General features: G+C 43.8%; 1 protein-coding gene across 1 annotated transcript in view; it reads right to left on the minus strand.

The window, feature by feature from the left end:
- Nucleotides 1-9,443, minus strand: part of ZNF704 (zinc finger protein 704) — a 215,859-nt gene that overhangs the window by 206,130 nt on the left and 286 nt on the right. The window lies entirely within an intron of this gene.

Consider the following 9,443-nt stretch of genomic DNA (forward strand, 5'->3'; position numbering starts at 1 on the left):
AGAAACCATATGTTTGCACTCATAGGTCTAAGAGGAGAACAGGAGAAACCTATTGGAGGACCTGGGGGAGGGGAAGAGGGAAAGAGAGTTGGGGAGAGAGAGGGACGCAAAACTTGAGAGACTATTGAATGCTGAAAATGAACTGAGAGTTGAAGGGGAAGGGGGAGGGGGGAAAAGAGGTGATGGTGATGGAGGAGGGCACTTATGGGGAAGAGCACTGGGTGTTGTATGTAAACCAATTTGACAATAAACTATTAAAAAAATTCTTAAAAAAATAAATAAAATAAAGTAAAATAAAATATTTTGCAACTTAAAAAAAATGTGTCTCTGTTCCTAACCAGAATTTCCCCAAGTTACTTAACCATAGTGTTATTTTCTCCTCATTCTGGATATCTCCCTAATAGTAGCAAATAGCAAGTAGCAAGTAGGTACAAGAGTTTAAAGGTACACATTTGGGCTACACATCCCCATCGACTGAAAGAATAAAGAATGACTTCTTGACCAAACAAAAGTACAACAGATCCTAGACTCGAATGCAGAGGAGAATGGGAAGGGCAAACCCGCACCTCAGAGATTCTTAGCCATATCAAGTTAGAGGTGGTGCAAGATGATATCACTGTATTTTCAACACAGCTGCTTTTATTTTCTAAATATTTTTAATGTTTATTTTTGAGAGAGAGAGCAAGAGAGAGAGTGTATGTGTGTGGGGGGTGAGGGGAGAGGCAGAGAGAAAGAAACAGAATCCAAAGCAGGCTCCAGGCTCTGAGCCGTCAGCAGAGTCAGACATGAGGCTTGAATCCACAAACTACGAGATCATGACCTGAACTGAAGTCAGACGCTTAACCAACTGAGCCACCTCTTTGGATAGTAGCGTCTATTCTAGTAGAAGAGCTATCGATCTGAACAGACTATGAACCTAAGAGACAGAGTATCTCTGTCCTCTTTGTACAAGTAGATAAATGACTCACAGCTTCCTGAGATGAAAAGGAAGATTCGAGCTCGCCACATATACAATGGAACCAGAAAATTCAGATGAACGAAGTCACTTCAGGAAGGAGTTCTATTAAATACCTTGGTGGCACGTATACAGAGAAGTCTGTAATAGTCAAAATAACTGCGGGATTTTTGTATCCTTGAACAAATTTTGTAAACGATTCCTTTCTGAAACCATAAAGGAAATAAATTGGCATCCATTTCAAATTTAAGGAGGTCTTTGGGCCATATTCAATAACAACAGACAGTGATAAGACAATATTATCCGAATTTTATAGACGCTAACAAAGCATAGAGACATGAAGCAACTTGATAAGCCATCCAGCTAGCAAGTGGAGAAGCCAGAATCTGAACCCAGACCCTGTGTTACATCACTTCTTGATCTAGAGAGAGCTAACAGTGGAGTGAGGGGTAGCTAGCAGGAGCACCAGCTCTCCTCTAGCCTGTTCCCTCCTGTCTCACTGAAGAGCCCACAATAAAGGTCACACTCACAGACTAAAACCATTCTGTCTGCAGGTTTTATCAAACCATATCTCAAGGCACACAGACTCTTTAACATTTGGATTTCATTTACAATGTCGGGGCGCTTTTGACATTTGCTTATTTTGACGAGCCATCCCCAATTAGTCTGAATCAGGGAGACTTTACTTTCACTTAACCTTCCGTTATGACAGAAGCATAAGGAAAACAAGTGTGTTACTAGTAACCGTAGGGCAGAGCATCAAGACAACACCCTGTAAGGCGGTCCTCATGGAGCGACATAAAGGCAGGACCCCTTTATTTCTTTGTACCTCAGGCCCCTTGTTCTGCAAGATGAATGTACCCCTCTGGTATGTCACTGCTAACGTCTTCCTCTAAACTTACAGACCTGCCTTCAAAACTCCAGAGTTGAGCCTGTTTCCCTTACACTGGACTTTCCAAAGCAGTATCTTCAACAAAACATAAAAATGTTATCACTTTAATTCTTCTACACATATCTCAGAGTGACACTCTGTTCCATTTCATCCAGTCAGTGAGAGCAACCAAGGTTATAGGCCAAATCCAGCGCCGTAAACTCATGCTTGCACTAGCGACTCAGAAATTACCTCCTGGCCAAATCACACAATGGTCTTCATATAGATTGTTTGGCTACAGTTGCTTTAGGGTAGGTGTCAAAATCACATTCCCTTTTGTGGTAGCCAAGTGAAGTCTCTCAGCGGGTCTAATTTTGGTAGGAGTCTGTTGGTGTGCAGGCTCCCTGAAAATAGGTCTTATTCACTGTTATTTCCCATATGTGTATTAGAAACATGATAAGCAATAGCCCCCAATAAACTTCTACTGAAGGAATGGACAGGAACATGAACAAACCCAAAGAAAATCCTCATTTCAGTGATCCAGATTTGGCTAGGCCAGAAGGCTGGTTATAAGAACTCTGAATATTTTCAAATACTTTAGAAAGTCTAACGGAAACCAGGCATTTACCTTAAGATGAGATTGGACAGGGCAAATTTCCTTTCCTGTAGCAGACTTTGTATCAAGGCCCTGCGACAAGACCAGTTGCTCAGGTCAGAAGTTCTGACATTCCCCCTGGAAGGGGAAGGAAAACACCCCCGTGCCTCTCCTCTCTGAACCCTCCTTGTGGTGGACGACACAGTAGTCTGACGGGGACAGACTCACAAATGAGCAGTATCTCTGTGTTTTAAGAAGTCAAGCACACACAGGGCTGCCTTCTACTTCTCACTGAGAGTCAGAGGTAAGGAGATTCAGGATAGGTCTTGACTTCTCGTGTTTCCTCCTCTTTTCTCTATCAAATTTTTTTTATGTTTTTTATTTATTTTTGAGAGACAGTGCAAGGAGGGGAGGGACAGAGAGAGAGGGAGACACAGAATCTGAAGCAGGCTCCAGGCTCTGAGCTGTCAGCACAGAGACCAATGCAGGGCTCGAATCCATGAACCCTGAGATCATGACCTGAGCTGAAGACGGACGTTTAACGGATTGAGCCACTGAGGCGCCCCATCCCCCTATTCCTACCAATGCTTCTACAATCAACTAGGAGTAACATTTTGGTGAAGGCAGAGAGGTCCTAGTTAAGGGCCGAGGACACATGTCCTTGGGAAACTGCATGGGGATGGGACATTGGCCCAGGCAGGATTCTCAGGGGTTCCTGCCCAGCCAATCACATGTTCCCACAGCCACCATGAGGTCACCTCTGCCTGAGGTACTCTATGTAGGAAGGAAGAACATTCCAAAAATAGAAGTTAATAAGCAGTGGCAGATCACTTCAGAAAGTTGTGGTTTCTCTATCCACAACTCTAAGGGAGTGAACTGCAGAACATTCCCAGGCACAAGAAACTAACCCAGAAAGGAGGGCCCTGACTTGAGCTTGGCAGAATCGGGGTGCTAATCCTAGCCCAACCAAACTCACTAAGCAGCCCTAGCCTGACAAGGCGTTCCACCTTTCATGGTCACAGTGTCCTTAGTGGCCAAATGAGGGTATGGGATTACGAGATAATCTCTGTTTCCCTTCCAACTGCAGCAGTCCATGGTTCAGTGAATGACAACTTTGTCTGGTATCTTAAGCACATGTCTTTCACTCGAGCCAACACAGACCATTTGTAAGACACATGCTTGTTAGCAAATTGGAATTCAGTGTTTGCTGCACAGACTCTGCCAAAGGATTCTTAAAAGTCATCTGATACAGTCTAATAGATGTGTTAGCCCTCCTTGAAGAGCTGGCACCTAGGAAGCAGATTCCATTCAATTCATATTTATTCAGCACTGAAAGTAGGAGCTTGGACATATATTATCTCACTTAAAAGTCTTCATAGTTGGAGCGCCTGGGTGGCTCAGTCAGTTGAGCATCCAACTTTGGCTCAGGTCATGATCTCACGCTTCGTGGGTTCAAGCCCCGCATTGGGCTCTATGCTGACAGCTAGCTCAGAGCCTGGAGCCTGCTTCAGATCTGTATCTCCCTCTCTCTCTGACCCTCCTCTGCTTATGCTGTCTCTCTCTGTCTCTCAAAAATAAAAACATAAAAAAAATTTTTTTAAGTCTTCATAGTTTTTCAATACATGAACTCATGTCCAGTTTTTTCCTAAGGCCATTATGCCAACAAATGATCAGTCTCTTCAGATGCTTCAGTTCGTGTCCCTACCCCAAGGCACAGGGTCATGGAGCATAGCCCTGGGCCTTGTTATCTCTGCCCCTACTGTTTTGCTTCACTGAATACAATTTACTATTGAATCATTCCTCCATTTGACATTGTCCTTGAATTTTTTTTTATTAAACTCTGGGTAAAGATATTATTGACTGTGCTCCTTAGTGTTCGAGATATAGGAGCCTAGGAGGTTCACATTTTGGAGGGGGGGTGGAGGGTGGAATCTTAACCACTGTGCCTAAATATGTAAGATTCCTTTGACCAGAAACAGAAAATTGTAATACAAAGTTTGTTATCTCATTTAAAGCCTAAATTAGTATCCATTATAATAATCAAGCAGTACATCTCAGACACTTCATAGCACCTTTTCCTCAATCTCCTTGCCATCCCAAGACCTCCTGGAAGTAAACCCCTAATGAATTATGGGAGATTCCAGTTCAGTGACTTGAACAGCTCAGGCCATGGATGAGAACCATGCTCCCAGTAGGGGCCCTACTATCTCAGGTGTGGTATTTCATCTCTGGGTCAGTATCCTCAGTTGTGAAGAATCATAATTTCTAATGAGAACCTCTTTCATATACAGTATTTAGTATAGTTCTTGGCTTATAGATATTTGGCAATGTTCATTCATAGTGATGATATTTTAGAACCCAAACTGTCCTGCATTTCATTCCCAGTGTTTTATTGATTCGATTGGTCAACTCTTGGTTTTCCCCAATCCACTGACCTATGTCCTTTTCACCATCCCTCACCCTCCTCCTGTCCTTACTTTTCTTAAATCCCCTAGTCCATCATTATAGTCAGAGCTGTATCACCTTCCTTAACAGTATGATCTTCCCTTTCTTTCCATTGGTCACCCAACTGGCTAAACCCTGATGAATCCTGCTCTCTGCTTTGTCAACATGGAGACAATATAGTATAAGGAATAAGGGTGATAGCTCTGGAGTTCAACATCCTAGGGCTCAAGCACCTGCTCTGCCTCTAACATCTGTGCATCTTTATGCCACTTGGCACGTCCGTAAATAAGGATAATAATAATAATAATGACTGCCTCATGGATATGAAATGAAATTGAAATGAGACTATACATTTAGACTTGTACTGACCATACTAGGCATTCAATCAACATTATTTTTTATTATGACTCCATGCATGAGTCAGTGGGGTGAATTTGGGATAATCACATACCTAGACAGACCCACTTGTGCCATAAATGGAAAACCACAGCCATCAGATGGGTCCTTGGTACTATCTGGCAACTCTATTTGCTTTCTCAGTATATTTGCTCTCCTACTCTCCCACAGTGCTGTGCCAAGCCTTCAACTCTCCTCTACTCTCTGCTGATGGCCTCCCCTCCTGCTGCACGGGGAAAATAGAAGACATAAGACAAATACTACTTCATTTGACTATCATCTAATATGCAACTACCCACATCTGGGCCCATGTTCCCTACCTTCTCTTTAATTCAGTGGAAGAAGGTTTCCTTGCTTCTGTCAAAGGCCAACCCTGTACTTGGGTTACGGGTCCTCAACTATGGCTTTCCCAAGGACTTTCTTTCTGCAGTTTCTCTCTTCTCTCTGCATCTTTGGTTCTTCCCTAATGTGATCCCCAATGATCCCTGACCTCCTCCAAGGGTATTCATGCCCTTCTATATACCCTTCTGTTAAGTGTAGGTGGAACTTATGACCCAGTACTAACCAATGGCAAAAACGATGAAGTATTGTTCCTGTGATTACAGTGAATTATATGAGAGTCTACCTTGCTAAGACAGACTGGCACCAAGATTCTCCTTGCTGGCTTGATAAAGTAAGAGGCCATGTTGAGGAAGTTCAAGTGACAAAGCACTATGGGAAGTAGAGGTATAGGTGGGGGAAAGGGATTCCAAGCAATAGCCAGCAAGAAGCTGGGACCGTCAACCTGCAAATGCATGGGAATGAATTCTGCTCACAACCTGAATGGACTTAGAAGTGCATTCTTCCCCAGCTAAGCCTTCTGATGAAAACACAGCCTGCTTAACACCTTGATTACAGCCTCGTGAGACTCTGCAGTGACCTAGTTAAGTAGAACCTAAACTCTTAACCCAGAGATAACTGTGAGAACTGCCGTAAGCCCAAAGGTTTGTGGTAATTTGTTACACAGCAATAGGAAATGAAGGCCTCCCTCTCCCCCACAAGAAATTCCCATAATGCTGTAGTCCTTACACTAGAGTCTACTGGACCTTACCTTAAAAAAAAATCAGGACCATATGTCCTCCAGATATTCCCCCTTCTCTCTGCTCTCTTTTCCAATAAAACTTGTTAGGAGAGTTTTCATATGGATCATTATGTCCTCACCTCCCATTCACTGTTCTGTCCACTGCATTCACACCACTGTCTTTGTATTCTTTGGTCAGGAATACCAATAAGCTCCTCATTATCTAATCTAAGTGTATACGTCTCCATGCCTATCTTACTCAGCATCCCAGTAGTGTTCTACAGTTCACCACTCTCCATCTTTTAAACTATTTCTTCTCTTGGCTAACGGGACTTTACGTTCTCTAGTGTCCTTCAGTTTATTGGGCTGCTGCTTCTCATTCATCTTTGCTGGCTTCTTCTCCTGCACCCAAACTTAAAGAGTGTTGTGTCCAAGTCTGGCCCAAGGTTGTCCTCTTTTGACCTACTGCATTCCCTTTCTAGTCCCCAGCTTAAATGACATCAACATGCTATTGACTCCCCAATTTTTCTCTCTAGCCCTGACCTCTCCCTCAGCTCCACATCCTACAGCCAGCTGCCTAATTGCATTCCCATTTGCATGTCTAATTGTCATCTCAGGCTTAACATGACCAAAAAGAACACTTGATTTTTTCTTTCACAAAATCTGTTGTTCCCCCAGTTTTCCCACTCTCAGCAAATGGCACATTTAACAAACCTCCACATTGGGACCTCTCATTCCTTCACCCGCCTCCCCTAATCCATCAGCAAGTCCTTACAGGTGGATCTTCACAAAGGCTCCTGACTCAGTCCGCTCCTCTCTCACTCCACTCCTGTCAACCTAGTCCAAGCTGCCCTCACGTCTCACCTGGACCGCAGCAGTAATTACCGCTGGGTCTCCTCGCTTCTCCCTGCTGTCTTCTATACTCTACACAGCAGGATTTTGTTTGTTTGTTTGTTTTGTTTTTTAATGCAAACCACCTTGTATGCCTTTACTGCTTATGACTTTCCAAAGACGTCATACTCTACTTTAGAAAGGCCTGGCAAGCCCTATGTTGCCGGCTCCTACCTGCCTTCCCGACATGTCTCGTACCTGCCATTTCTTCCACATTCACCTCATTCTTCTTCCCACCTCAGGACTTTTGCAATTGTCATTCCCTCTGCTGGAAAGATCTTCCCAGGAGGCATGTCACTCTGTGACATCATTATTTCCCTCACAGTATGCAATCACAATCTCAAGTGCCATACCTGTTTGTCCCTACGACTCGTCTCACTAGATGTGTGCATATGGAAGGCGTGCACTGCTATGTTCTAGAAGAACAGCTGGCACGTTGGAGGTGCTCAATAAATATTTGAATAAATGAATGCATCAGCATAGGTATAAGTTGTTGACATTTTATATGCATCAGAATATAATATTAGAATAAAATGACCTTCTATTAGAAAATCTCTTCAAATGCAGTGTCAAAATATCACTAAAGCAGTAAAAAAATAAAAATAATTATACCTCAAACTATTCAGTAGATACATTACCGCAAAGCTGTGGGCAAACAAAAATGCTATAAAATGAAGCCCATTTTTAAAGAATTTAACAGAAATTTGTCCGGAGATGTGAACAATCTTTTTTGATAATGTGAATCATCACACCCTAGTTATTGTTTCCACAGGTTTGATTTTTTTTTCCTACATTGGGTTTACTTTGATCACAGAGCATAAATTACAATTAATTTTTCTGTCAGTATTTCTGGGCAAAAACACTGAAGAATCACTACTCCCGTTACTCAATGTCACTGATGCATGTGACTTAATTCCAATCCCAGCTATACAATGAAGGCTTTTTAGCAGACCATGGTAATGAGTAGCTCATGGTCTGGATTCCAACAAGCAACTGTCAAAAACTATCATCCGGAATGACTACTTGCTGAAAATTTCTCACTCCCAGAGCTGGTACTTCCAGGGTGGTCTAGGAAACAAATTTGTGCTATGTCTATTCTGGGATATTCTAAATGCTGATGTTTAGCATTTCTTTGGAATTGCAATTTCATGCTTTGAGGAGTTTTTTTTTTTCCCAAGCCCCAGAAGATAAATCGTCTCCATTAAGCTCACTTGTTTATGTATTTCTTTTCCTCCTGATACACCACTATCCTCTGAAAACTCCAGTAAATAGTTACTCAGTTGATTTTAAGAACCACTCTTGAGGAAAAACACTAACTTCATCGCTTCCCACTTGCTGCCCTCAAAACTTCTTAGCAACATACACTGTGCATGAACCTCAACGTGGTTTGCTTTGTCCAATCGCATGCCTGAAAGCCCAGCCAGTCAGTTGTGTAATAATAAACCCTTTATCTCCTGAAGATACACAAACGGAAAAATCTCTCGGTGCCTCAGTGCACAAGAGACTTGACTAGAATTCTCAGCTGAAATTCACATCCATTTTAAATGCCAAATTCACCCCCCCCGCCCCCGCTTTCCCCAATTTCCTCTTTTTTCTGCATATGGATGCAATTCCGAGGAGGGGGGGGGAACACCAAATGCTAAACAAGCTAAACGACGTCGAGTTTAAATGGGGGGGGGGGCAGGAATGCCAAAAGCTGCCAGCTAAATGCAGGTAAGAGATCAAGGGCTCGGGTTTTGCTTTGGGCTTACCCATTCCCTTACAAACATCTGTGATGGAAACTCATCAACAATTGTTCTTGGATGAAGAAGGGATTGAGAGATTGACATGAAAAGCTGCTGGCTAGTTTCAGTAAGCTTGGCTAGCCCTCAGAATACGGAGGATACTCCTGCTTCCTTGGCGAAGAATACAATCTCACTCCCTTTTACCTCGCGCGTTCCCACCGGGCGTAAACCCGCGCCGGCCTCGTCCCGTCTCCAAGTTCCCTACCTCACCGGGGAGAAGTGTCCTTCTCCTGCACCCACACGAGACGACAAACCCGACCCGGCCTTTGAGGAATGGGATAGGCGACCGCCTCGGAAAGGTGCCGGGGACCCGAGGTGCGAGCTAATCAGTTCCCTCGCTCAGCCTCCGGCGCCGCCTGACACACCCCTCCCGGCCCGGCCTCCGCCGGCCGCCAGTCCCCGGCCTCAGCCCGCGTCTCGCCCGGGGGCCCGGGGCCCGGGCCCGT

Source organism: Suricata suricatta, chromosome 15 (genome assembly GCF_006229205.1).
Source record: "Suricata suricatta isolate VVHF042 chromosome 15, meerkat_22Aug2017_6uvM2_HiC, whole genome shotgun sequence".
Lineage (NCBI taxonomy): Eukaryota > Metazoa > Chordata > Mammalia > Carnivora > Herpestidae > Suricata > Suricata suricatta.